Source organism: Bidens hawaiensis, unplaced genomic scaffold (genome assembly GCF_021521415.1).
Source record: "Bidens hawaiensis isolate Kalapana, Puna unplaced genomic scaffold, B.hawaiensis_p1.1 tig00001463_1, whole genome shotgun sequence".
Taxonomy (NCBI): domain Eukaryota; kingdom Viridiplantae; phylum Streptophyta; class Magnoliopsida; order Asterales; family Asteraceae; genus Bidens; species Bidens hawaiensis.
In genome coordinates this window covers 3,665-11,645 of record NW_027491083.1, presented here as the reverse complement: position 1 = coordinate 11,645, position 7,981 = coordinate 3,665, and positions in this window count along the sequence as shown.

Here is a 7,981-nt window from a genome sequence, read left to right as displayed (position 1 = left end):
AAGCAATATTTCAAAAACAAGTTCCATCAGTTGTTTCACCAAATTCTGTTCCACTAAAACTTGCTAATCAAAATGAGATGGAAACTGGTATTACACAGCTGATGCATCACAAGGATATATTCAAACCAATTTCACTAGCTGAATTGGGTGGTTATATATCAGTTGTTGATCAATACTCTTCAAAAGTTTCTCAAAAATTGAAAGAGTCAACCAAATTCTTATTTCAAGATGAAATTGCGAATTGGCATCAAACAACTAATTCACTTGTCACACCACGACCAAAGGCGGCGGAACATGCCGGGGCGTAACATATTGATTGGACAGTAGCTCAAAAGACACTAATTAAAGTGACAATAATTATTTAATTCATTATCATCAAAACAAGTACACAATTATAATAATTTAATCAAATACATATTTTGAATTTATAATAAATATCTTAAGGCAAAAACTAATCTCTTCAATCTTGAACAACATCAATTACTTGTACCTGTAGCATGTATGAAAATAGAGTTTGTCAACACGAATGTTGGTGAGAATACATAAGTTTTGTTTTATATATAGATAAGTAAATCACAATTCATATGTATATGGTAAGCATTACAATTCTTATGAAAATGTAAACAACTAAATAGATGTGGACCTGTTCCTATTGATACAAAATCAACATACTTGGGTAAATGTATGATCCTACTATATGAGAATAAATGAAGATGAGATACCAACCGCTAACCATAAAATAAACATTTAAGAACATAGAGCATAATCATATAGCATGCAATAATCACGCATAAACATAAATTGAATTGTGTTTTGAATAGATGAGGAAGTAAAACATGAGTGAAGTTAAAAGGTATACATGCTACCCCCAAAATATAAAAGATGGAAAAAGGCTGTATGTAAACTCACCTTGACGAGTGGATTAACGAAGATGAGATGGTGATAAAAATTAATATAGAACCGGTCAATCTCCTCGGGTGCGTCAACAAAAGGCCCTATTTGATAACGATAATATATATTAAATAACGAAAATATTAACAAGACTTATGACGAATTTGAGATTTTTTTGGGTTCTACGTAAAAGTTTGTTATTAGACATTTTATTAGTTTAGTTTTCAAAATTGCGGATTATAATTGGGTTGAAAGATTTGGACCTCTTAGGGTTTAGATCATTGTTATATATATTATTTATTATTAGTATTAATACTTTATGTTTATGATTGATAAATAAAATGAGAGATCTCTTATATGACATATATCTATATTTATATTTATGAGTAATTGAATATAGATAATAAATAACCAATATTAATTATTCATAAAAAAATTATATATAATATCTACCTATATAGGTTTGATGGAAAACGTAATGTAAATTCATAGATAAATAAAGTTATACATGAGCATTTATATTAACGGGAAAATTATTTAAGGCTTTAAACTAGTTCGGTTTAATAAGCATTGTATATGTGTGTGTGTGTGTGTATATATATGTGTGTGTGTAAATATGTATAGGGAGAGAATCAAGAGAAAACTCATCTTTAGAGAGAAAACTTAAAAACTCCTAAAGAATTATTTTTAATTAAAAAAAATATTTTCAAATTTCTGTTTTTGCCATTATTCTTATATTTTCTTACCCTTTGTTCGAAAAAATAAAAAAAAAAACCCGTTGTATTGCACATCGTATTACTGTGCGATACCGTTGTATTACACATGTGTATTACTATGTATTTTTAAGTTTAATAGTGTTTAATTGCATATATTCAATATTTGTGTATTGTGTATTTATAGTAGTGTTATATTATATGAAAAAAAAATAATAATAAAATAAAAGTCGATGTAGTGCATATGTGCGTTAATGTTGTATTACACATACGTACTAATGTGTATTCAATGTGCGTATTAGTCTTATATTGCATATATACAATAGTGTATATCAAATATGTGCAATAGTGTTGTTTCTATGCAATACAAACACTTTTGCATACACACTTTTGCATATATGCAATACAAACACTTTTGCATATATGCAATACAAACACTTTTACATACACACTATTACACATGTACACTACACCGACGAGGTTACCGGCAAGGTTTTTTTTATTTTTTATTTTTTTGAACCAATAACAACATATAGAATAATGGAAAAAAAAGAAACTTCAAAAAAAATAAAAAAAAAATAAAAATAGTTTTTTAGGAGTTTTCAAGTTTTCTCTTTAAGAGGAGTTTTCACTGGATCCCACCCCTATGTGTGTGTGTGTGTATATATATAATATATATATATACACACACACACACACATATAGGGATGGGATCCAGTGAAAACTCCTCTTAAAGAGAAAACTTGAAAACTCCTAAAAACTTCTAAAAAACTATTTTTAACTTTTAAAAAAAAAATTTTGAAGTTCCTTTTTTGTCTATTATTCATATATGTTGTTATTGGTTCAAAAAAAAAAAACCTTGTCGGTAACCTCGTCGGTATAGTGCGCATGTGTAATAGTGTGCATTGCATATATGCAAAAGTGTTTGTATTGCATAGAATACAACACTATTGCACATATTTGATACACACTATTGTATATATGCAATATAAGACTAATACACACATCGAATACACATTAGTACGTATGTGTAATACAACATTAACGCACATGTGCACCATATCGACTTTTATTTTATTATTATTTTTTTTCCATATAATACAACACTACTACACATATACAATACACAAATATTGAATATATGCAATAAAACATTATTAAACTCAAAAATACATAGTAATACACATGTGTAATACAACGGTATAGCACAGTAATACATATGTGCATTACAGCGGGTTTTTTTTTGTTTTTTTTTTATTTTTTTTATATTTTTCGAGTGAAATATAAGAAAATATAAGAATAATGGCTAAAACAAAATTTTGAAAATATTTTTTTATTTTGAATTAAAAATAATTCTTTATGAGTTTTTAAGAGTTTTTTAGTTTTCTCTCTAAAGGTGAGTTTTCTATTGATACTCTCCCTATATATATATATATATAAACTTACAATTAAAGAGATAAATTACGTAGCAAGGGTCAAAATGAGGGGAAAATAATAATCCTGGGGTTCGGTTTCGTTAAACTAATATTTCTTGAGTATTATATCATTATTAAGGTTTAAGAAAAATAAAAGGAATAAAAAAAAGAGACAAAACCGGTCAAGATGGGAGGACTCAAACCCACGTCTGAAAGGTGGCAAGACTTACAGTTTTTGCACCAGCCATCCGGCCAGTGACTAACTTGTTTATAGAATAAAAATAAAACTTATAAGTACATATCTAAATAATTCCCAAACCTTCATAAACCCTAAATCAAAGATCCCTCAAATTGAAGATCGATTGCCCTCTGTCACCTAATATTGACAGAAGGCTTTGATTAGTCACGCAAATCCCACCCAAAAACATGTCTTAATTACTTGCTATAAGCGAATTGAGGGTGAACAAGAAACTAGGGTTTCGGCTTCAAACAAGAGATTAAAACGATCCCAGCTTGTTTCTAAAGTTAAATTGATATACGGTTTTGATTAAGAATGATGTAGAGATGGTGTATGATGAGTTAATTGAATTGTAACCGTGTATTTATAGGGTAATAGCATCGAATCAGTCCACGTTAGAGTCAAAGTGATTTAAACGAATTCATTAAGATTTAGTTATCAATTAGTCAAGTTTACCATATAGTTACCGTGGAGGTTAAGGAGCTGTCAATTTTATCAAATCCCTGGAAATCCGGCAAATTGAATGGGTTTGACCCTGGTCAAAATTGCGAAAGGGGGGGGGGGCTGCTGATGACGATGAAGAAGATGGAGGGGGAAGTTTGAGTATTTGGCATAATTAGCCCTTCAGCTTTGGGATGTCTTCAAATCTTGACTAGCGTATAATAATAAAATGTATAACTTTTAAATTTATAATAAATTCAACAAGAATATAAATAAATAAATAACGGATCGGGTTTTCGAGTTTGAAAAATAACAAATGTTACATCACTCAATGGAGGCAAAGTGATTACTATCACAACTTTGGATGATTAAAAGTCAAATTTTGATCATAGTCCTTCTGAAGTTTCAAAAACAAACTGATGATTCAAACAAAACAACTAATGTTCAAGAACATCAGCAGTTTCTAAGAGAGTTGAAACCAATAGACTAGTTGCAACTGCACGTGCATTTATTCCTAGATAAGTTGTTACTCAAGTTAAGATAAATGTTTCAGAGGTCAATCAAGCTGAACTTCATCCAACTTCTGTACCTGAACACAAATCACCAAGATTAGTAGTTGTTGATAAATTGGATGTAACCAAGAAAAGAAATCTAAAAATGGTCAAAAGAATCATATGTTTCCAAATCCAAATGGTGTATGTAAGAAAAAAAAATCACTTAACTGAGGATTGTAAATTTAACAATGAGTAGACGATCACCTTAAACTTACTATCGATCAAATGACACATGGACAACATTTCTATCCAGTGTTGTTCGGGTGCAATACTTGACTCAAACCAATAAAGGCCATGACGTATCTCAGAAAAAAATCTATCCAAAAGACATACTTGTACCATGATTCATTAGCCTTTAACTCTTTAATACGTTCATTTCACATCGACCGCTAGTAATCTTCAGGATAATCGAGAGCAATAGCCGTTGACCGATATCTACAATTTTCGTCGGTACCCACATCCAAATGAAACTATGGGGTGAACTAGATCCAAATGCACGTGAAAGTAAGCAGGGAAAACATGAGAACACACAAGTGAACTATGTCTAGTACCTTCTTGGCTACACAAGAACGGACTTAGATTAGAAGGTTCTATCTCTGAAGATGGTAGGAACTCGTTAAATTTATATCTTAACATTAAGGACGTCGAATTACTATGTTTAGGGGGGGTGCATTTGTTCTTCTCTTTGGCCGTTGATGTTGGACGTCCTAGAGTAATTTTTTTTTAACATTAACAAGGGTTACTTGAAGATTTGATTAGGCCAGCTTCATAAATGATAGGAACCTCGAGAACATACTTCTTTCACTACCGTTGGATGAATGAAGAATAAATCCTTTAGGGCATTGGCAGATGGATTTTTGCGAAAATTGTATGTATAACCTTTATTATTCAAAACTTGGAAAAAACCCAGCATGTGGCTTTCTCCAGAAAAGACATTTGTAGTGCCATCTTTATATCGTTACACACGGTTCTGAGCGGGTCCTTATCCTATATAGCGGCTAAAATGTCACACGACACCGTTTTATTTGGATACATGTCTTACACCATAATCTTCTCATCATAAGTCGATCTCATAGCGTATGCTTGACACTCCATATGTTGAGTGAGTGGATGGTTGTGGTCATTATGAATCGCCTATAGTGTCCAATCATTGACTTTTATTTTCCACCACAATCACAGATCAAAGAAAACTTTGATCACATACCTGGTAGAGTTTTTTTCAACGTTGGGTGAGTACGAAGACATGTTTTCCTAAACTCTTGTTTCAGCCTGCTTCTTCAATTCATTGAGAGATATAAACAATTAAAATAATAAATTATTTGTTACGAACACTTAGGTTGATGATACAAACCTAATTAACTAAAATTTCTTTCTAATTTTAACATTATCGGTTGAAAAAAATGCATATGTTGCTTGAATTTTCAACATCTCATAGCTATCATCAAAACTTGACATCGCTAAATCCACTTGTTTTAAACTTTTAGTATTACTACTACTAATAGAGAAAAAAAAGAGAATATGAGAAAACGAGAATGATTAAAAATAATAAACTTACACACCTCTTTATATTATCTTTAGTAGAATTTTAAATCCTGACAATTAAATTTCGGTTGAATCTTGCATCATGTCAAATAACTTTTGGTAGAGTCTTATCACTTATGTCCCATCACGTATCACGTTTTCAGCCAAGAAACCTGGAAGAAATATCTACAACTATAGAACTCTTATATGCACGTTGAAGTACGAGATGTCAGGATCAAACTACGGACAACACGTCTAATGTCGTCGTGCATGCCATGTTTAATCCGGTCGTATAGTCCTACACGAGTCTTATAGATCTAATATACTACAAGGTCCTATACAAGATCCTAATGCCTATACGAGTCGTATAAACTACTCAAGTTACGAATCTAAAACTTTCGTATTGATATAACATCCTTGTTTTTTAAAGGATTTAACTATATGGTGTTCACCACATCATAAGGCCATGTATAGTGGGCTACAAATTAGGACAAAAATAGGCAGTTTCTTGGAGGAACACCCACCTCCCCCAGCGATAAGAGGGGTGACAAGGGGAGGAGGTGTTTTGGTCGTCGTGGGTGGGTGGAGAATATTATAATTTTTATATCTTATGTGTGATATATATATATATATATCTTGGACTACAACACTATTACACTCCTAAAATAAAAAATTTTTATTTGCTTACTGGGAACCACATGACAAAAATCACCCCATTTTATAACCCCTCCAGTGCAGTGAATTCAATTTAATATCCATGCCTTGGATTGCGTGTTCAAGAAGTCTCCATGCGAAATAGCGAATGTAAAACGTGTCTATAAAAATCACTTAAAAAACAAAAGAAGTCTCCATGTAAACAGTGGGCCCACCTAGGGATGAGCTAGGGACGGTAATCCCGAAAATCCCGATTCTAAAATTCGGAAATATTCGGTACCTGTTCGGTACCGGTACGGTACCGATATATCATGGAAAATTTGAAAAATACTAGTACCACACCGAACTGTTCCGGTACCCTACCGATACCAAAAACGCAAAAGTCAAAACTTGGTACCGTCCGGTACCGAATTCGGTACCGGTACCAACCGATACCCATACCTAAAACACTCAACCCTATGTCCACCACCAAGGCAAAGATATAATTTATCTGGCTCCTTCTACCTTCGTCAATCGGAAATCGCCACTAGTTATCAGTTCTGGTTGCCGTGTTCTGCCGCTCCGCCTCTGCTCTTCAGACTTGATACCCTTTCAGGTGTGTAGGTGTGTATGTTATGTTTGTGGTCCGGAATAGATGAATGACTTTTATAGTAAAAAACAAAGTATAAAGATATCCATTTATTATATATAGATTCATTCCACTGTATTCTTTAATCTTAGACACAAAATAAAATATTCTTATTATATTATTATATGAGGCTATATTTATTTGTATCATTGTCTTTCTTTGTCCATAGTTTAATTAGAAGACTTTTTTTGCGGATTAACAACGGTCAATTTGGCTCTTGCTTTGATTGCTTCAAGTGTTTAAGGTTTCAAATCAAGTATGAGTAAGAAAAAACAAGGTTAGTTTTTACTTTTGTTTGATTATATATGTTAATTATCATTTATAATATCAATTATATTTATGTTTATCGTTTACAATTATGTTTGAATAGAATTATGTGTTGAATGTTGCTTACTAGTATGTTTTGAATTTGTGCATTTAGGGGATATTTATAGTTTTTTTAAAAGAGCGCCGGCCAATTTTGGTTCTTCGTCTTCAAATGCTACCCCTCAAAATATAGATTTGAATAATCTTCCATGGAATCCATCCGAACGAAAGCCAATATCATCTTATCACCCTAGTCAAAAGGATGAAATTAGACGAGCATATTTAGTTAGAGGTCCGTGTCAACCAATGTTAGACGAATTTCCACAAACAATAATTTCTGGTGAAGCAAGGCATTTTTGTTCGAAATGGTATGAAAATTATAAAAACTGGTTGGAATATAGTGAAAAGACGGATAGGGTCTATTGCTTTGTGTGTTACTTATTCAAAGAGGTTGGTCAAAATGACGCATTTCTAAGTGAAGGTTTTAATTCTTGGCATAAAAAAGAAGACTTAAGAAACATGTTGGTGAACTAAATAGTTTCCATACCAAGTCTGTTAAAAAATGTGAAGACTTGCAAAATCAAGATCAAGCTATATGCTTTGCATTTGAAAAGAGGACT